Source organism: Macaca nemestrina, chromosome 5 (assembly GCF_043159975.1).
Source record: "Macaca nemestrina isolate mMacNem1 chromosome 5, mMacNem.hap1, whole genome shotgun sequence".
Lineage (NCBI taxonomy): Eukaryota > Metazoa > Chordata > Mammalia > Primates > Cercopithecidae > Macaca > Macaca nemestrina.
In genome coordinates this window covers 81665509-81687455 of record NC_092129.1, presented here as the reverse complement: position 1 = coordinate 81687455, position 21947 = coordinate 81665509, and the positions used below count along the sequence as shown (strand labels likewise).

At 38.7% G+C, this 21947-nt stretch overlaps 1 long non-coding RNA gene across 6 annotated transcripts in view; it reads right to left on the bottom strand.

Annotated features, from left to right (window-relative positions):
- Nucleotides 1–21947, bottom strand: part of LOC105478787 (uncharacterized) — a 63126-nt gene that overhangs the window by 23648 nt on the left and 17531 nt on the right. For 4 of the 6 annotated variants that reach the window (XR_011623505.1, XR_011623504.1, XR_011623500.1 and 1 more), the window contains exons 3-6: nt 7574–7726; nt 6263–6366; nt 979–1165; nt 285–681 (exon numbers count right to left, since the gene is read on the bottom strand). This is a non-coding gene — a long non-coding RNA (uncharacterized lncRNA). Of the gene's footprint in view, nt 1–284; nt 682–978; nt 1166–6262; nt 6367–7573; nt 7727–8343; nt 8758–21947 lie in introns of those variants that run through there. The other 2 variants (XR_011623501.1, XR_011623503.1) reach the window with 2 other exon arrangements.

Sequence of the window (21947 nt, the reverse complement as noted above, 5' to 3'; positions counted from 1 at the left end):
AAAATAGCCGGGTGCTGTGGCGGGCGCCTATAGTCCCAGCTACTCGGGAGGCTGAGGCAGGAGAATGGCCCGAACCCAGGAGAGGAAGCTTGCAGTGAGCCGAGATTGCACCACTGCACTCCAGCCTGGGCGACAGAGCGAGACTCCATCTCAAAAAAAAAAAAAAAAAAGAACGTAAACCACACACTTACTTTCCTTTATGTTAATAACCTTACATTCCTCTTTGTCTGGCCTAGGACCAATTTCCTCATTCTCTTATCTCAGCTCCTTGTGAAGGAATTTACCTTTTCTCTGTGTGAGCTTCTTGGAAGAGCAGACGTGATGCAGCCATTCTGCAGCTCACGCACACTGTCGCTGAGCTCATGGCTCACCGTCATGGTGTGGAGCGGCATCTGGGTCCAAACTTGATCCACCTGCCCTGAATCCTCCTTCAGCGCCTCTGACTCCTGTGCCAGGTGTCAGGTTAACTCCACGATGAAAGGCCTGGCTTCTGCAAGACAGACTCATCACTAGGGTCAGAGGCAACAAGAACAAACAGGGTTTCAGTCCATCTTTGCAGGCTTCCAGCTCATGCTCGTGGGTTCCAGCCTGCTTATGATCTTCCCTTCCTAACTGCTTGTGCTGTAGGCTTCGAGCTCCAGCACCAGATGTGGAGACAACAACTCACAGTTGTGAAAGCTCCTTGTAACAAAAGCAAAGAAATTTAATTTACTCTCTCTCTCTCTATATATATAGCATATGTATATTATACACATATACATACACACATATAAAATAACTGTATATATGTTGTCTATAGACACATATATAGTTTACATATACATAGTGTACATATATATGTTATATAAATACTCTACTTCTGTGGCTAAACCCTGAGTAATAGAGAATATGGTTTGAAAAAAATTTTTGAAAAACCTTGTGTAATTTTATGTCAGGCTGAATAGAAGGATTTCTGAGGTCTCTAAGACTGACACTTACCACATTAACTGAAATTCCAGGAGGCATGGGATAGCCATGATCCGAGGACCAGAACACCAGTGTTTGAAAATATATAATTTTCAAAGGAACAAGAGGCTTTGGAGAATACCCAAGCACAAAATTACAACTACAAGGACAGTGACTGCTCAGGAGTAAATGGTGGGCCCACTCTTGCGGTACTGAAGATCTATAAGCAAGAGAAATGGCAGTTGTTTAGAATTGTCTTCTGAGCTCTTTTTGTGCCTTCTATAGTAACTAGGTTAGATACAGCAAATGTTGCCACCTAGTAAAAAGTTACAGAAGACATACAGGGGGATACATCTATATTTTCAACACACTGCTTTGTATGTGTATAATTATATTTTTCCTTTAAGCACAGCAGATTGGTTCACTTTATAAGTATCAGTTGGGAACATTAATGTGATTTCTACCAAAAGGTGATTACTTTCCATTAAGTCACAATGATGTTTTAGATCTTACCAGCAGCGCCAAGGAGTTTAGTCCTCTTAATGGGAGATTATAGTTTGGCAGTGACACTTCTGATGTTCTGTTTCTTAAACTCAGAAGCAATTGTTCTTCAACTGTTTTGCAACTTTTTTTTTAAAGTTAAATTTGATAACTTTTAATTTTACACAAGTTAACAGAAAAACAATTTTATTCTATATAACTCTTTCCCAGAAAACTTCTGTATAAATAATACTGTGAGAATTTTAATATTCTGATTAAAGCATGCCATAAACTATACTGGGTCAGGCATGTTTTAGAGAGAAAAAATGTCCTCCTCCCCAAATTTAATTTTCCCTTTTATGTTTGGAACACATCTTTTGGCATCATAGATAAAATTCTTATGAAAGTACATCCAGTTTATTATAGGCATGCAGCTAACTGTCTTTTCAAATATCTTTCCATCTTATTCCTTATTATATTATTAAACTATCATAAACCATTTTAATCATACCACCACAAAATGACTCTCCTCCAATCCACAATGCCGCTGTTATTCTGATTAAAAAGGAACTATGAGGAATTAAAATTTAGTTTTGGCTCTAATATACTAATAATCAATCAAGTTTGTCTTATTTTTGACCAATTTTACTAAAATGTTATACCGATATGGCTGTACTGAAACTGAGTTTGTATTCCACTTTCACCATTAGTAAATTTTACTGTAAATACGTACATCTTTCTGACATTTCCGTAATTCTTTATGCTCTACCTAGAGATGTAGTTTATTCAAATTCAAACTAAACTATTGTTCAGTGTTGCATTACTTGGCATGGCATCTGTATTATTAAATTACAGCATTTTTTCTAACATACTTATCATTTATGCTGTAAAAGTTCAGATTGTACATTTTAAGAAAAGGAATTATTATTCAATGTCAGCCAACATTGAATTGAACATTATTTTTCATTTTACAAAAGTAAAAATGAAAATATCTATGAAAAAGAACAAGAAAGAAGTATCAATATTGTTAAAAATAAAAAGGAAATATGAGTCATCATCTAGTCATTTTTGAGTGAAGGCACTGGTATCCAGATATCATAAAACTATGAAATACAGAAAGCATTGGTCTTCAACATTCTCAAGTTTCTTACCACCAACTTTATTTTGTATAATAGTTGGAAAACAATCCAATAGTTTAAAAGTTTAAGTTAGAAGAACCCAACTTTCCTATTCATGTTTTGGTGCCTATCTTGCCTAAGGGGAAAAAGTATGAAACTTCCATTATTTAAAAAACTAATCTTTTTTGTAACAATAGCAACTGCCATATATTAATTGCCTCCTGGCCATGTTTAGGTAAAATTTACCTAGAAGTCCAATTAGGGGATGGAATTCTGGGAATTTACCAAGCCTGCTCCATAAAGGTGGTATGGATGGATCTTTCTCTTCAATGTGAGAGGTAGCACCTTCACTGATTCTGGATACCACAGCCGTGGAGTGACTGTAGACCTTTTCATTAAGGTGCTCCAAGTACTTGATTAAATTAGCACACTTATTCTAAAAAAATACCAAGTCTAAACAGCAAAACCAAAACAATTTCAAATAATAATACTCTGCACACCAGACATTTTGAAGAATATAGTAAAGTAGGCTTTTTTTTTTTCTTTTTCTTTCAACAAAGGCATGCTAAGTTTAAGAAAACAGGACACATATATTTTTCAACTTTGGCTCTAGTCATAATTGGAAACAAAGTACACTTTTACTTATATATTTGTTGGAAGAATGAACAAAAAGATAATTACAATAGAAGAACTGCATAGCAATATGGAAAATAAGCAATGAAGAAATACAGAGACTGGAGAAAACAAATTGGTTTGGGATAATTAAGAAAGGCTAAACAGCAACAAAGCTTGAACTGAATCTATAAATACGGTAAAACTGAGATTAGCAGAGAGGAATAAGCAGGGTTTTCTAGGAAGATGAAAAGACATAGATAAAAGTGTGGTGGGGGCAGCCCCAAAATTTCAATGTAAAACCATCGGATTTGTTTTTTGGTAATGTAATAGATCAATGTGATATTCCTGATTGGTATATTTTCTCCACTTCGTGATTCAGGTATCTAGGGTCATTCCATGTTGGAGTCCCGCTGTCTCCCAAGACCTCAGAGTCTTCTCATCTAGCCAAGATACTCCCACTTGTCAAGCGCTTGGCCTGGAACAGATATCCATCACTTCCACTCACACTCCAATGGTGAGAACTGGACACATGGTCTCACCTGGATTTAAGCAGAAACTGTAAAATGTAGCCCCGAGCTAGGCTATCACTTAGTGACAATTCCAGGCTATGAAAGGGGAGTATGCATTTTGATGAACTGCTCTCTATCTCTGCCTCACCAAGCCTGCTAGCCTGCCAAGAAAGTACAGAAGATGAAATGTCTATCTTTTTCAAAGTCACCCATTCGAGCAGAGGGGTGGTTCTTAAAGATTCTACTGAATTATTGGAAGCTGGGGAAATTTCTAAGTTATAGAATTAAACAGTCAGAGCAGCATTTTAAAAAAAGAACATGCACAGCAATATGTAGCAGGACTGCGGGTAGAATGAATAGTTTCCAGACAAGACAAGAGGGCTGGCAGAGGGTATAGAAAACACTGGTAAGAATTTAAGATACATTTCTTGGAATGAAGCAAATCTGGTGCATAATTAGAATGGGCTTGGGGAATGGAAAGAAGGCAGACAAAGGAGAGAGGTAAGTTAAGGAAGACTCTGAACTTTCAAACCTACATGATAGTACCCCTGAGGACAATTAGGAAGTAATTTTAGAGTGAAGAAGATGAGTTTGAGAACATGTTCAGATGTCCCATGGAAGCATCTACATGGAGCTATGTAGCCAGTAGTCACACAAGGCAAGACAAAGATAAGAAAGGATCAGGAAAAGAGGCCTCATTTCCTGATTTTCACCACTGTGAAATTTTTTCTGGACTACTGTAGTATCTACAAAAGGCAAATGAACTATTCCGTGACATGGCAAATCCATTCTTTTTGCCCGTCAACACAATCGATACCAATCGCCACAGCCAAATTGATCTGGCTGCAATTCACATCAATTCTTAGAAGGCTGAAAGGAATGGATTGGCCGTGCCATAGGCTAGTCATTTCACATCCTCAGACATGCCCTCTTCTGCCTCAAGAGTTATTAGGCCAGTGGAAGAAGGGACCAAGGTTGCCACTCTATTCATTTATTCAGGCTCTAATATCACGTTTAACTTCTAGGTTCCACAGCTGCTTAAGTAATTTTGATGTGAAAATTAAGAATCAATTTGTTTCAATGTTGTAAAAGTAAAACTAATAATTTTTTAGCATCTTCTGTGTGCCCCGTCTTGGACAAAGTGAAGTTTATCAAATGGAAGATACTCTAATAGGAAGCGAAGAGAAGCATGCCAACATACAATTGCTATGCAACTCCATTCAAGCCCCTTCAGTCCTATTAGAGAGAGGAAAGTTTTGTATTAAATATGTCCTTTATACGAGGTCCTGCTCTACTGCGGTTCTGTCATTTGCATCTCAGATTAGCCTTGACTTAAGCATTATATCTTTATTTTAAAAGAATTTAATAGGCTGGGCGCGGTGGCTCACGCCTGTAATCCCAGCACTTTGGGAGGCCGAGGCGGGCAGATCACGAAGTCAGGAGATCGAGACCATCCTGGCTAACATGGTGAAATTGTCTGTACTAAAAATAAAGAAAATTAGCCGGGTGTGATGGCAGGCACCTGTAGTCCAGCTACTTGGGAGGCTGAGGCAGGAGAATGGTGTGAACCCAGCAGGTGGAGCTTGCAGCGTGCCAAGATTGCGCCACTGCACTCCAGCTGGGGCGACAGAGCAAGACTCTGTCTCAAAGAAAAACAAACAAACAAACAAACAACAAGAACATATAAGTGTGCCTAGTGATAGACCTAGTGATAGAGATGGCACTTAAAGCTTTGATGTGACCCAAAGCCAGGGCGTTTTGGCACTACAAAGCTACAAAGCCTTTCCTAAGGATCTAATTAGGCCCTTTAAAGCAGCAAAGTAAAGAGCCAAGTCCTGCTGCCACATGACCAAAACTCTCAAACCAGCATTCTGCACCACTTTATTTCTGACACAGAGAATCAATTCAAGAGTTAAAAACAACAAATATCTTTCCTGGGCATGTAATCATATGAAGGTGGAATTGAACGATTATTTTGAAAGCAGAGTAGAGTGAAGGGCAAGAGAGTAAACTCCAGTTTACTCCTGGTTCATCAGTTCTGTCTGTGAAGCAGTCTTGAATTTGCCAAATGTAGTAAGATGTGTTCTTCACAAGGCAGAAAAATATATAGCCATCTACTCAAGAAAGCAAATCTCCTATGAGAGGTCCAGGTCAGTCTTTGACCCACCGAACATTTTTCTTTGCTCCTGCATGGACAGGCTGAAGCCACAGAGCACAGAGGATCTCTCAGCAGGGTGAAATCCTTAATGTCTGAACAAGACACGGTAGTATCCCCAAGATCGCCTCTAGCAGGTGGCATCACGGTGCAGTTCTCTGAGGGAAGTGCCAAGGTAGGGATGGCTAGCCAGTTTGAAATCTGATTGCCCATCCAAATAAGGTTAGGCAAAAGAGTTCAAGGATCAAAGTCAATGTGGACAGAGATTAAGGAAAAACTGAAGAGAGAGGAAATGCGAAGCAGAACCAATGGGAAACAAAGACTGTGTGTGTGTGTGTGTGTGTGTGTGTGTGTGTGTGTGTGTGTGTGTTTAATGTAGTGTCATAGCAGAACCAGGGAGGATTTTTAAAACTGGCCATTGAGCAAAAACATTATTTTACCTTGCAAGCTGAAATATCCACAGACTGAGAAAGATCAAGGAAAACAAAAAGAATGTTGTTATTGCAAGAGCATCACAAAGAGAAGCACTATCCTGGAGTCACCCCTGAAACAAATAACAGAATGAGCTCAATCAGTTTCTCTATAAGCCTTTGCTATTTTCCCCCCGCCACCCCCAGCACACACTCCAGGTCAAGTAGCAGATCATTTCTTTTCTAAAATTCACTAGAATATGTGCCCTTTCTTTGTATTACATTTCCTCAAAACCATAAAATAAACTGTACTATGGAGTGTTTTAATTTCCTATCGTCTTTGGAAAATCATGCTAATAAGACATTTAGTGAAAAGAGTAGTTGCCCAGTAAGTGGCAATAATCTTTTATGAGTGCCGCTGTGAACACTATGAACAAATATGTTGACCTTGAGAGTTCTAGTCTTACCACAAGTGCAGGAACAATGACACAAATATTCATTTAGATGAATGCTTACCATGCCTGGCCTTATCATTTTGAGCTACCCACATTTCAATTTTCCTAGTTATGCTCAGAAACTATAGTTTGTGATGGAAAGCAAGAGAAGGATACTGTTGCCATGGTAGCAAAAACATTTTTTTTCTTCCTCAAAAATAGTATGTTAGAGACCATTGGGGGAAAAAAATAATGCTAAATGTACTTGCAGAGAAAATTAAATTTAAATACAAGTTCTTGCAATTTTATCAAGTGCTGTTTAGATATTTTTTCCAGCTTAATGTGCAAGGATGCCTTACAATGGGCTTACCAGTTAAAGGACAAGTTACTTTTCTCTGCTTTGAGCAGGTTGTTCAACATGCAGAATATATCTTTTAAAATTCATGAATGAAAGGGTGCAGATTTACAATCATATAAAAGCATATTCAAAATAAGTTTTAAAAAGCTGCCTTAGCTTAATATAGCTAATAAAAAAATGACAAACAAGCAACTACCACAATAACAACAATGAAGAAAATGACTGTTATCCTTCTGAATTCCTTTGCCTGTCATTCAAATGGGATATTACCCTTTTCAGGACCGGCTGAATAACTCAAACTAATGTACCAACCTGTGCTGCTTACATTCCCTAGTGCATTCCATTTTGGTGATATTACTTTTGCGGCTACTACATTGGCTTCTTGCAAAATAGAATCCCTAAAATTTTCCTGCATTCAATGAGCTGTTGAGGTTTTCTAATAAGAGAACACAACACTAATGCTGCTGTCTTAATTCTGTGCATTACTTTCCCGCCAAATTCAGAAGCATACCGATGTCACTACAAGCAATCCATTAGAATTACAGTCACCTCTGCAGCTGTTGTTATAGCTCCTGCTCCAACATTGCCCATCCTCAGCGTATTTTCTGTTTTATGTACTAAGATGAATGTCAGTGTCAGGTCTTCAGAGGAGCAGGTGATCTTTTTACTGCATATTCGAAAGCATGTTCTTACCTCTTGTTTCTGTTCCATGACAAAAATTCTAATTCAGAAATGTTCATTTTTCACACAAATGCCCTTGAGAAAATCAGCCCAAGACATGTCTTAATGTAACGATCACTTGCAAATTATCATATGCAAATGTACTTAAGATATTCCTAATTGCATTGTTTATTCCTCCTACTGTGTTCATTTTACCGATGCATTTATTGAGATTTATTTAGAAACAAATCTATTCCCAGTCTTTATTATCATGAAGCCAGCATATTATGTGAGACGTATCTCCCAAGAAAACATTTTCTACTGAAAAAGAATGAACAAACTGTTTACTGTAATACAGTGACCAATTATATTACTATTTCCTGGGAGAAATGAAAAGCATGGTCATTATAGCTCAGTTCGGCTGTGGGGAAGACTTTCTGTCTGGTCAATGTTTTTCTTCAGAGCCAACACAGTGCATCACTGTCTTTTCTTTTATGCTTACGATCAAGTGCATTTAGAAATACAGAGAAACCAAAATGATCTTTGGAAAATAGATATATGAGATTTACCCCAAACCAGGATTCTATAGGGCCCAAGAAAAACTAAGGCAATATGTTGGTTCTCCGAGGAAGAGTCACAGTTAAAGGAGGTCTGTTTACCTGAAATAACTTGCAACTAGAGGCAATGAGGTGAAATCAAGGAAGGCAGTTTCCCGTAGCAGGGAGCTTTCCCAAGATGACACTATCAGGGTTTCCTAGGAATTATATAGACTGTGTCTCAAAAGATCACGCTGTCTTTCTAAAGTCATTTTCTGCTTTCCCCCATTGTTATGATGTATAAATTCATTGTTGGTAATTGCACTTTGGAGTGTGATTTTAAAACCATGTTTCAGTCAGGGCCCAAAAGCAGTATAGGCTCCAAGGGCATTCAAGCTTTGGCCTCATCTGCGGATGCCGTCATTGGACCTGCCAAAAATGATGCAAATGGTTGGAAACAATGGTCTATGGTACCCTTCTGCTATTAGACTATACTCAGTACTCTACAGATTATTTTTAATTTCTCCTAGAGGCTAAGGGAATACATTAGATACATTGGGTAGCAGTTGTTAATATATCTTAAATAGGAAGAATTGTTTCTGCTGGAATTTTAGGGTGATGAAAATAAATTATCAAGAATGAAAAGTGCCCAGAAAATTAGTCATATAGAAAATAAGTATACAATGTTTTCTGAAGCCAAAAGGTGTGTATTATCACAAAGACCAATTTACCAGATCTCACCATAACCAAACTATACGTGCTTCTACATTAAACTATGAAGAGGCAAGTCAATTTCTTTTTGAAAATAACCATTTTCCCAATTGCCCATAGTGATTAGAGAGTTATGTCACAAACACAACAGATGAGACTGAAGCAGAACTCAGGGTTAAGAAGATTCAAATATCCAGCCATGTGCCTCTTTCCACAGTACTTTCACTGAGTTTATCTCATTTTTAGCTTTCAGTGAACCTATGAGGACGATATGACACAAGCTCATCAGTCAACAGCCATACAGAGAAGAGCCAGTAATTCAACAGGTGAAAAATGTGGCCATTTATAAACCAGCGTACAGAATTATTACTAACTCTTACTTCCCAAGGCTGGATGCATGCAACACCTGGTGAAACAATGGCCAATGAGGTACCATTCAATTACTCTCGTCAAGGTAGCCACGGGTTTACCACCAGGACCAAATTTATCTTTACAACAAATCTCCAGAGACATCCCTCAGATCCTGACTGTCCTTAAATTTTCCCTTACTGGACTTTTATCCATTTCCTGTTCTATCACACACTCTCACATTGCCTTTCTTTTACTCATGCAGATTCTTGATCAAGAATATTTTCTTCCCCAGCTTAGTCTGATGAGCTCTTGTTCATTAAGGATTAGCTCAGATGTGACCTCCTGTGTGGAGCCTTCCTGGTTCATGTTATATACTTTTCTGTCACTATATTTAGCAGCTTGTATTATAGAGTAGCCTATTGTTATTTTTTCCACGGACTCTCAACTCTGTGCGTTCAGGGACCACATCTTATTCACCTGTATGTCCCTCATTGCACCAAGCAGTACATCCAAACCATTGGAACAAAGGTGAAAAGGCCTTTCTAACAAATCAAACAGTTCTAAAAAAAGAGGCTCTAAACAGTTGTCTTATAAGCTCTCTAGATAATAAAACAGAAATAGGAACATAATTGCTTTTTGTATTATTAATACAATTTCTAGAAAGGATACTATTAAAGCAGTAGAGATCTTTTTTCCCTAACTCTGAACTCAGAAAGCAATTTATTGTTGAAAAGAATAGTAATTGCTCAATAGAAGTTTTATAAGCATGCAGAAATATTCGCCATTTGACTATTTTCATACTCACCCTTGAGTTTAAAAAAATTCAAGACTATATATCAAATCATAGTCTCATTTATTCATACAGTGAGAGTAATATAGTACAGGGCTAGGACTTTTTTTTTTTTTTTTTGGAGGTGGAGTCTCGCTCTGTCACTCAGGCTGGAATGCACTGGTGCAATCTCGGCTCACTGCAACCTCTGCCTCCTAGGTTCAAGTGATTCTCCTGCCTCAGCCTCCTGAGTAGCTGGGACTACAGGCATGTGCCACCACGCCCGGCTAATTTTTTTTTTTTTTTTTTTTTTTTTTTTTTTTTTTTTTTGAGAGAGAGTCTCGCTCTATCGCCCAGGTTGGAGTGCAGTGGTGCGATCTAGGCTCGCTGCAAGCTCTGCCTCCCAGGTTCACACTATTCTCCTGCCTCAGCCTCCTGAGTAGCTGGCACTACAGGCGCCCGCCACCACGCCTGGCTAATTTTTTGTATTTTTAGTAGAGGTGGGGTTTCACCATGTTAGCCAGGATGGTCTTCATCTTCTGACCTTGTGATTCGCCCACCTCGGCCTCCCAATTTTTTTGTATTTTTAGTAGAGACAAGGTTTCACCATGTTGGTCAGGCTGGTCTAGACCTCCTGACCTGATGATCAACCCACCACAGCCTCCCAAAGTGCTGGGATTATAGGCATCAGCCACAGCACCCAGCCAGGTCTAGGATTTTCTAGTGGTCTAAATTTTAAAAGGAAGTATTTAGTCTGGCTCAGTTTCCTTCAGTGGCTGGCCCTTACATTAGCCAGGCCAAATACAAACGCTCTGAAAAAGACCCTATAGTTTTACTCCAGAGCTTCAAGAAATCTGTCCATGCTTTGCCTTCAACCCTCCATTTCAAACTTGTTTGTTCCATCTGGGTCTATCTGGCATTCATTCTCTTGCCTTATAACTAGTCTTCACCTCTCTGTCATTTGGACTATTTGCTTAGTCTCAATTGCTTAGTCGGATGGAACCCTCAACTGACCTCCAGATTTGGCCTTTTGAATTTTCCTTGCTGCTCTAAATCTATCATAGTTGAACCACATGTTAACTTTCAAGCCCAGCTTCCAAAATATTCTTGTTGAGTATGATTATTCAATATTCATTCTTCCCACACCTCCAAGGACAAAATTCAGAAGAAATCTAGAAAATCAATGATAAGCATGTTCATTTTATTTGCTTTCCTGAATTTCAATTCAATCTTGCTTAGAGCATAGGACAGCAGACTTTTTAAGAATGAAGTCACTAATTAGTGCCCAAAATTTGGATTTTATGTTTGGCTAATTAAAGCAATTCTATTTGTCTTTAATAGGAAGCACTCAGAAATACTTTTGTTTATGTTATAATAATCAAAGTAATGGATTTGTATTGCTGTCCTGATTGAGATTATATTGTTGCTCAAATCACATTGCATCAAACCAGACTAGAAATAAAACTGCAGAAAAAGCTAAAAAAATTACTCAAGATTTTTCAAATCCAAAATGAACAACCAAGAACTAGGTAAAAGTCCTGGAACCAGAGCCAGAAGCAAGGAAGAGATTGTTTTGATCCAGAATCTCTAACCATTGATATGGTTTAGCTGTGTCCCCACCCAAATCTCAAATTGTAGCACCCATAATTCCCACCAGGTGGGAGGTAATTGAATCATGAGGGAGGGTCTTTCCCATGCTGTTCTCATGATAGTGAGTAAGTCTCATGAGATCTGATGGTTTTATAAAGGGGAGTTGCCCTGCACATAATGTCTCTCTTGCCTGTCACCATGTAAGACGTGACTTTGTTCCTCCCTTTCCTTCTGCCCTGATTGTGAGGCCTCCCCAGCCACGTAGAACTATAAGTCCCTTAAACCTCCTTTTCTTTATAAATTTTCTAGTCTTGGGTATGTCTTTATTAGCAGCGTGAGAACAGACTAATACACCATTCCTCTAGAATGCTTGACTTGTTTTTAATTGGGTGCCCCTAATAGGCATACTGATTTACAAAATGCAAAATATATTCCCAGTTAGCTAAAAGCATCAACCTGGTGAGGGTTATACTGACTGTTGTGCACACAATTGCCAAAACATCTCTCAAAACGTCTCATGTTTTGGCCTGGCTGGTTGTGGGGCAAGCTTTGATCCCAATCTACCAACAGCCAGACACTTCTTGATGCCACTCCTAGAAGATGGCCAAAAGAGACTTGTCTTTCCATTTTCTATTGTAGAATTACATGCATTTTACTATATCATTTGTACCTATTCTAACCAAAGTCTTAATCAATTTTTTAATTCCTGGTCTGTGACTAGATACATACAGAAACTGAGAGTAATCATTTAGAAACTCAAGCCTGTAATCCCAGCACTTTGGGAGGCCGAGACGGGCGGATCACGAGGTGAGGAGATCGAGACCATCCTGGCTAACACGGTGAAACCCCGCCTCTACTAAAAAATACAAAAAACTAGCCGGGCAAGGTGGTGGGCGCCTGTAGTCCCAGCTACTCGGGAGGCTGAGGCAGGAGAATGGGGTGAACCCGGGAGGCGGAGCTTGCAGTGAGCTGAGATCCGGCCACTGCACTCCAGCCTGGGCGACAGAGCGAGACTCCGTCTCAAAAAAAAAAAAAAAAAGAAACTCACACACTGCTGCAACATCCAGCATTTCACTTTTCTACTAATTCATTTTTATCATATTTTTAATGACAGTCTGCCTAAATTATAAATTTTAAAAAGAAAGAAACTGTCTCTTAAGCATAGATCATTTGAAAAGCTCTAATCTAAGCCATTTGGCCATCTTAACCAGATGTCCTTTGAGAATGTCAGTGGAAACAGTGGACACTCTCATGGGGAAGCTGAGTTATATACCTCAAAGGACAATTCAGTAAAAACCAGATTCCAAAGGGATGAAATAAATAGTCTCTAGTACAAGCTCTTCGATGACTTGGCTTAATCCATATATAAAATTTGGATATACAGGTGTTGGCACACTAAGTCTTGTCCCCTATTTTTGAAAATACACTTTTTTGGAACACTGCCACACTCATTTGTTTACCTATTGTCCATGGCTGCTTTCAAGAGTTGAGTAGTTGTGACAGAGACCATTCGGTCCACAAAGCCTAAAATATTTACCATATGACCCATTACAGAAAAAGTTTGCCAGTCTCTGATCTAGTGGATATACGGACTGCTATCATTAGTTCTCTAAAACTGAGTTTGGAAAGCACAGAGTTCAAAGTCATATTTTCAGGAAGTATATGCAAAACAGATGTATTGACAGTGTAGGGAAGATCTGTATAATTTGATAACACGTTTGTGGGGAAAGGCAGCATTGATAACATCTGTTTCAGCCTAGCCATTGAAAGTTTCTCTTTTCACTCTATGTATAATCCCTGAATAAACTTGTAGATTTAAAAGCCTTATATAGGTAGTTAGCTCTACCAATTAAATGTCTAGCCCATATTCTTATCTTATACTATGGAATTAAACCCAAGTGACCAATGAACCTGAAGATGTAGAATAAAAGACCGCAGAAAAATGGAATCCAACAGTCAGAGAAGAATGTAAACAGTTCTGACAAGAAGAACTTGAGGTGATTAATTAAATGTGTCACTAGCATCTTGATTTACCTAACACAGGGTGAACTTCACACAGTCAAGATAAATACAAACAGAGCCTTAAATTGTTGATATTTTTATAACAATCCACATTAGTTAGGGGAAAACATAAACCCAAACATCTCAGCAATTCAACATAAGAAAAGTTTATTTCTCACCCGTGAAAGAGTCTGATATAAATGTTCTTAGTCAGCGAGCAGTTTTTCACCCTGTGGTGATTTAGGGACCAGGCCCCTTCCATGATCAGGAATGAAAGTTCCAGGAATGAAAATTGCCCACATCACTTCCACACATGGCCATACCTGACAGCAAGGGAGTCTGGGAAATGCAGTCCAGCTGTGAACCCAGACTGTAAATAGTTAGCCAAGCTCTTCCATACCCACTTAAATGTGAAACCTAATTTAACTTTACTCTTTTTGTCTGAAAGATGCCAGCAATTTTCTAGGGAATTAAATCAAGAAATATCTCCAGAAGGTATTCTTATATTACTAGAATATGCAGGGATGAAATTTTACTCTATGGACTCTAAACATTTCATCCAAAACAGTGGTTGTGTGTATGCTAACCCTATCTCCCAGTTGGGCAACTCAAAATATGTCTTAGCTACCCCCTTTCATATTTTACATCTGGCATTATATTTACCTGCAGAATTTATCTAACAAATTCTAGCAATGCTGGTAGATCTGCCATTAGTGAATCAAAGTGAAAAACTGTGATCCCCAACAAGTAAGTCCTAGGGTCACTGCAACTATTGTGCTGTCCAAGACTTACAGACCCTGCCAGCTTAATAGAGATGCTCTTTGCTCTGGCTCTTGTCCTCTTCGTAATTAATCGATGTTTAATGCCTCAACAAGGTCCTAAGCAGATTACCACAGCCTTATCTTTTAATGTCAGGATATCTGTTTACTTCAGCTGAACAAAATGCTTAGCTTCCTCTGATGGACCAGGGCCAGGCTTGCTGTAGGCCCAGTGATGCTTTAGGAAACAGGACATGAAAGTATATCACTGTGGCACAGTCAGGTTTGTCTTACATGGTGATGGGTAGACCCTAGCATGCTAAGATGAGATTTTCATCAGCCTAACAGCACAGAAGCAGTAAGTACACAGCCCTGGCCTTCTTTGACCTGGGAAATTTCTCTTTCCATGAGGAATTCATTGACCACTGAATTGTGGACTCACCTCCAAAAGGAAACAAGGAGGCACCTGGGAGCTGAGTCCACTCATTCACCTGTATTATTATCTCATACATCCTTTGCTTGTTTGCTATTTCAATTAAAAAAAACTGAGATGGAGACAATTTAAGCTGAGTTCCCTTTGTCATTCTTCCAAACCTGCTAGCCCAGCACAAACGTGAAGGGTCTGGTCTAGCTCAGGTCCTTTATATACTTAACTCTAGCTTCTCCCACAAGCTCGCAGCCCCTGTCATCACCAGTCTGCTAGGTTTTTCCGCTAGGATGTCCCACAACACATCATGCCTGACTTGCCAGTTTCTGTGCCATGTTATTCTCTATTAGAACTTAATTAATGATGCTATCATTTTTCCAGCCACCCAGTCTTAGAACAAAAGGCATATTATCCTCCTCCCTGTCCTCGATCCTTTTGCATTCCAGCAGGCCCCAAGCTAAACTGATTCTTCTGAATCCTTCAGAGAGCTAAGTTACAAGAAGCTGAATTAACTCTGATTAGTTTCAATAGAATCATAATTTGTTCAATGATGTTAAGTAACTCACAGAATGTTTGGGAAAGCAAAAGAATGAGACCAGAGAACCAAGAACAGTTCCCAAAATTGTGCACGCAGCACCCATCCTAGCAGGATGCAACTGCCACTACCTCAAGGCATAGTCACAGCAGCCCACACACAGACCCTCTGGGCCCAGACTGCTGCTGCCAGAACTCCAGAACTATCATTTCTATGTGATGCCTCTGGGAAGTGGGTACAGATCACTCCACTACTGCTATTACTGCTACTGTCACCCTTACCAGAATGGATCCTATACCATCCTCATCTCTTTATATCACTAATGTTCAGTTTAATGTCTTGGGTGGATGGATCTGATCAGTAGAGCTCAGTCTTCACGACCGAGTCACAGGAGCATTGAAAACATTAAGAAACAGGTTCCGCTGCTATGTGTCTGAGGCAGGTACTAGGTATTCAGCACTCAGTCTAACCCCCTTCTGTCTTCTAAACCTCACTTGCTTAGAAACCCTTACAGCAACACCATTCTGGCCAGGAAAATGGAAGCAGCACGATCTCTTCCACTTTCTCCTCCTTTTTGTCCATTATGAGGCTGGTTCTTGGTAGGGCATTGGTCACATGTATGTTGGTGTTATATTCACATAATACCAAATCTGGAAATAAAAGTGGGAAATATGAAGTTAGCTCACCGACAACTAGGAAGCTGCTGACCTTTAATAGGTACTGGGGTGGCCTACTATTAGGGTGATGCAAAAGTAATTGCAGTTTTTGCTATTCCTTTTAATAGTGAAAACCCACAATGACTTTTGCACCAACCTAATAGATGCAAAATGCAGAGCAGGCATCACCCAGGGTGGTAGTGTTAGAAGATATGGAGGAAAATTCTTCCTAATGTTGGCATCCGCTGTCTCCTTGCTATTTTCAGCCATGTCCTAAAAGAGAAGGATGAACCAGAGTGGAACTATCAATTTGCAAACAGAGATGGAAGGAAATACCACTTTGTTAAAGGAGATGCTTTTTGTCTGAAGCCCACAATCCTAACTCCATTAAGAAACTCACAACATAGGGTCCTGCATATTGAAAGAGATAAGTCCTTGGAACCTGACATGTAATTGTTATAAGCAATGGCTGGGAAGGGGCAGGCCCCCACAGTCGATAGGTCTGTGGCCCCAAGGTTTTCTCAAGCATGTCAAAGGACAGCATAACCTGGTTCCTTGACTGCATTGTTGAGGAACCACCTTTCTCTCCAGACTTCCAGACTTCTTATTGCATGAGATAAATAAGCCCCTAGTTGGTCAACGTTGCTCTTATACATAGTTGATAGTCCTACTGGTGCAGGGCCAACAAGAATGACAAATGTCCATAAACCATCTTATGAAATACCCCTCACATATATTTCTACCATTCTACCCCAGGTGCTTTGCGCCGGGCCAGATCCTTCTGGATCTCAGCTTATAACGAATCTGTTAGTTCCCTGCCTGCTCCTTCATTCTATAATGTGTTTGTCACCATAACGGATCCTCAGCCCCTTAAAACAATGCCTGACACATAATAGGTAATCTTTACATGTTTGTCGCAGATGGAAGATGAACAGGTGGAAATAGTGCTAGCCAAAGAATCGAAAATTATGCACCAACCCCACCTGGGAAGTTCAGCTGCATAAACTGTATGAAATGACTCTGGTAATACTTCTGGATTTTTGTGGTTTTTAATCTGGAAGAGACATCTATCTGTTGCCTGTCTGATAAAAGGTATGTGTAAAAGTTCTTCCAAAATTATAAAGCATTACAAGAGTATTATTTTGGTCATCCATGTAAGAAATTGCGTAGAGCCTCAAATTAAGTTGAACATAAAGCAGCAGCAATTTAGAAAGCATTACCGTCTATATAATCTACTATCAGGTAGAATATTCAGAAAGAATATTGAAAGATATTATAAACATAATCACCATTTAGTTTTCAATGTTAAGACATAACCAAAAGATAATAGTTCAGGAAGCAGAAATGGTATCTGCTACTTATATTGTCATAACATAATATTTACTCTATAATTGCATGATCAATATTTACTCGGTGATTATATAGCTTTTCACATGGTTGCTTCAACCCAATAAAATAAATGAAAAGCAGTTATCTTTATTTTCCCAGGGGCAGATTTGACAAAGATAAACTTTCTGTATGATCTTCCTTATTGGCTTATTTCACCCTGAAAATTACTATTATTTTCAACCCACAAGCAGCTTTGGTGGCATAAGCTTTCATCTGTGAACCCCACAGATTTCAAAGTCAATCCCCAGGAGAAAGGGGTTACTCCTTTCTCTGAAATTCCTTCTATCTGCCTGCACTCCCAATATACAGAGCGGTATTTTTCTAGACAAATAATAATGCTTGCATTTTTAAATTTGTCACATAATGTGATTGAAGATAAAGAACAAAGTATTTGAGGCTGCCTCCAAATCCCAAATCCCAAAATTCTGAAAGGACTTATACATTTGTGGTTCTCTAAAACTATGTGTCTCACAGATTATGGGAAGAGATGCCTTTAAAACACATTTTTTTTTAAATGTGTTTTTATTTTTTAGCTTTGTGTTGTAAAAATATCCCTGGTAAATTCACTGGAGGTTTATTAAGGGATGTTGGGACCATCATTTACTTTTAGAAGATGAAAGGGTCTGCAAAGTGAAAAACTCAAGTGGCTCCAGAGAGGCACCTTAGAATACAAAATATTTCCAATCTGAAATGTGCCATCATATCAACTGATGCCATATTTATTGTTTGGTATGTATAGTGAAATTTACTACTCTTGAATTTTGGAAGCCATCTGCTCAACTTAAGGCACTTTAAGAATTCTAGAACTAAAGTAACTAAATTTGGATTAACAAAACTGAAAGAAATCTTTTCAAGGGAGGGGAGTTCAGACAAGAAGGAAAAAGAATACTGTAAAGCTTCTATGCACATGAAAACCCAGCTTTGTACTCAGTAGACTTGAATTAAAGGGAAAAAAAATTTAATTGCTTGAGTTTAATTTGGAATATTATTGCATCTTGCTACACTCAATAAATCTACATATTTTATGATCACCCTAATTGTTTCTGTTTATGAGATGGGCAGACTAAAACAGTTCAATATTTGATGAAAAATACAGCCTAATGGCATATATGACATCATGTTTATTGTTGAAATAAGAGCAAATAACATATATACCACTAATGGCCAATGATTATATTTCCTTCATATAAAAACAGCTAACTGGTATTGATCACAGAACTATTTGTATGTTTCAATGACACTTATCGAAGATATGTGCTTAAAAAGTCTAAAAGTTTTTTCTAAACCAATCTCTTATCACAATAATCACAGCTTAATTAAAGATCTGCAACACCAGTGTATCACCTGTATTCCTATAGTCATTTATTTATTACTCATACTCCATTTATTTCCAAAAAGGAAACAAGGCCAAGTAAGAAAAGTTGTACATACACATGCATGTGCGTGTGTGTGTGTGTGTGTGTGTGTGTGATGTACACATGTTGAGACAGAGGGAAAAAGGAGATAGTAAGAGGCTATGGAGTTCTGCCTATGAATTGAGTGTAGCAAAACAATTATATTTCTTGCAGAAAGGCAAAAAGGGAAGCATAATGATTTATAAAACTTTTACTTTATTAAAAGATTTTAAAGCATAAAAGTGTGTTGCCAGAGGAATTAATAGATAACATGTACAATCACCTAGCACAAACTCTGGCAAATACTAGACTCAATATATACTAGTTCATTCATCCACTCATTCAGCAAATACTTATGTGGCAACTACCATGGGCCAGGTATACTCCTGCTAAATGGGAATTCAATATCCAAATAAATTTGTCACCTATATTTTTAGGGAAGAAAAAAGAAAATGTTAATGATTAAACCTCAAATGTAAGTTTACAAAAGACTCAGAGGCTTCCTTATGCCCATCTTTTATAAAAGTCAGAGACATCATGTGAAATCCTGATTCTGTGAAGGCATTTCTACCTAGAGCTGAAGTATTACAGTGCAGACATGAAGGTTTCTAGATCTCTTACTTGACCCAGTGCGACAGCTGAGAGAGTCTATTCTGGAGAAATAGATGCTAGGCATGAAGCCACTGAAGAGAGTTCCCAACATTGATCTTCTGGCCCTTTTCTTGAAGTTCAGTTACTTTGGATTGCTGATTGAAATATCAATTTGCTTTAGATACCAGCAACAGACACGGAGGTGTGATTTAAAGGCCTCCTTACCAGAAATATCTTTCTAGTTGTGAGGTACCTGAAACATGAAACTCTACTATAGGAGATTATAGTGGAATAGAAATCATGTTTTTCAAGCATTCTTTCTGGAATTTCAATTCTGTTACTTCTTATACATAGTTCATTTGCCTTTCTTTGATAGACAAAAGCATGTTTTGCTTCCTATACCATAACATCAGCACCTAGCACAGTGCCAAGCATATAGAAGGCAGTCCATGAATATTTATACTGTGAATGAATAAGTATGCAATTATCAAAGGTGAAGCTCTTTACCAAATGGCAGAGATCCATCCACAGAGTGCCAGGGACAATATGAACATTATTTTGTCAGGTACACCCTTGTCCTAATGGAGACCTATCAATGCACCTTCCAGCAGCATCAAACTGCCTTCAGAAAGGCCATCAGACCTGTTTGGGCACTCAAACACATTTGTCATTAAAGCCCTAGAGCCTGATAATACAAAGCGTGAAAAATATTACCTTTTCCTAGAGAAGTTGAAAGCAGGTATTATCAATCATTTATTTCTACTATAAAACAATCGTCGTACAACTCACCCTGAACTTCCATGGGCCCCCTGGAAGTCTGGCCACCAAATGCATTCCTGACCATTAAATCAATTTACCTGTGAAATGAAATAGTTTGTTCAGATTGCCTTTGTGTTAGACAAGACTAAGAAAGAAAGCGCCAAAGAGTCTAAAACATATTATCCATCTCCTTGCTTAGTGAAAATTAGGGCATCTAATTAAAAGTGAATTTGTATTCTGTATCCTAAAACCAACTTAAAATAACTCATCATTTAACTACAATTAACAAATTTTTTAAAAATTTAGTGCCTACTAGGTGCTACGAAGATTTTTACAAAACTAAGAGCTTCTATTTTAAAGGACCTAATAATATGAAGGAGCTATTTCCCACTGTTGTAAGTGACAATGCAAGAAAACAGATGTTTGGGAATGTCTGGTCTCATCAAAAAAATAAGGCAAATCCACAAGAAACAGTCCAATGAGGTAGAAATACACTGTCAAAAGAGAAGTATCAACTATATATTTTATTAATCATCTTTTTTAGGATATTTTATGACATTTTTAAAAGACACTTAAGCAGAGAGGTAGAATTATTATTTTTATTAAAAATAAAATATGAGGCCAGGCATGGTGGCTCACGCCTGTAATCCCAGCCCTTTGGAAGGCTGAGGCGGGCAGATCACGAGGTCAGGAGATCGAGACCATCCTGGCTAACACCGTGATACCCATCTCTATTAAAAATACAAAAAAAAAAACAAAAAACAGCTGGGTGTGGTGGCGGGTGCCTGTAGTCCCAGATACTCGCGAGGCTGAGGCAGGAGAATGGTGTGAACCCGGGAGTCGGAGCTTGCAGTAAGCCAAGATCGTGCCACTGCACTTCAGCCTGGGCAACAGAGCGAGACTCCGTCTCAAAAAATAAATAAGTAAGTATGCAAATGCTAAAGGCTTAAAATAAAAGATAGCACTGGCTTGCCCCACTACATGGTCTTACATCACAGGGCAGTGACTTTTTCTTGGAGCTAAATTACAATTCTGATCTCCCTATTTCTAAATAATTATGTTAAACTATGTCCTGGTTTGGCAAGTTTAGACTACATCCATTAATTCCCTTTATGGTAGATGAGAATTTAACTCTTGCCCCACTACCATATTTTCCTTTCCAATTTTCTCAGGCCAGTTATTTCATAACATTTTGTTAAGTGAATTGCTAAGGTTTGAATATGGCTTGTTTGGCCCTGTCAAGTCTTATGTTGAAACTTGACCCCCAGTGTTAGAGGTGGGACCTGGGGGGAGGTGTTCGAATTATGGGGCAGATCCCACATGAATGGCCTGGTGCCTTCCTTAGGGTAATGAGTGTGTTCTTGCTCCATTAGTTCCCATGAGCATTCCAGTAAGAGCTAGTTGTTTAAAGGAGCCTGACACCTTCCCTCTCTCTTTTGCGTCCACTCTCTTGCCATGTGATCGCTGCACATACTGGCTCTCCTTCTCCTTTTGCCATGAATGGAAGAAGCATGAAGCCCTCACCAAAAACAGATGCTGGTGCCGTGTTTCTTATACAACCTGAAGAACCATGAGCCAAATAAACCTCTTTTCTTTATAAATTACAATTACACAGCCTCAGAGATTGCTTTATAACAACACAAACAGACTAAGACATCAGTCATCAATGTTCACTGCAAAGCAATATTAGATAGGTGTGTTATGAGTATACAGTTGACCCTTGAACAATGCAAGGGTTGTTCAAACCCCCAGGCAGTTGAAAATCTGCATATAAATTTCGACACTCCAAAAACTTA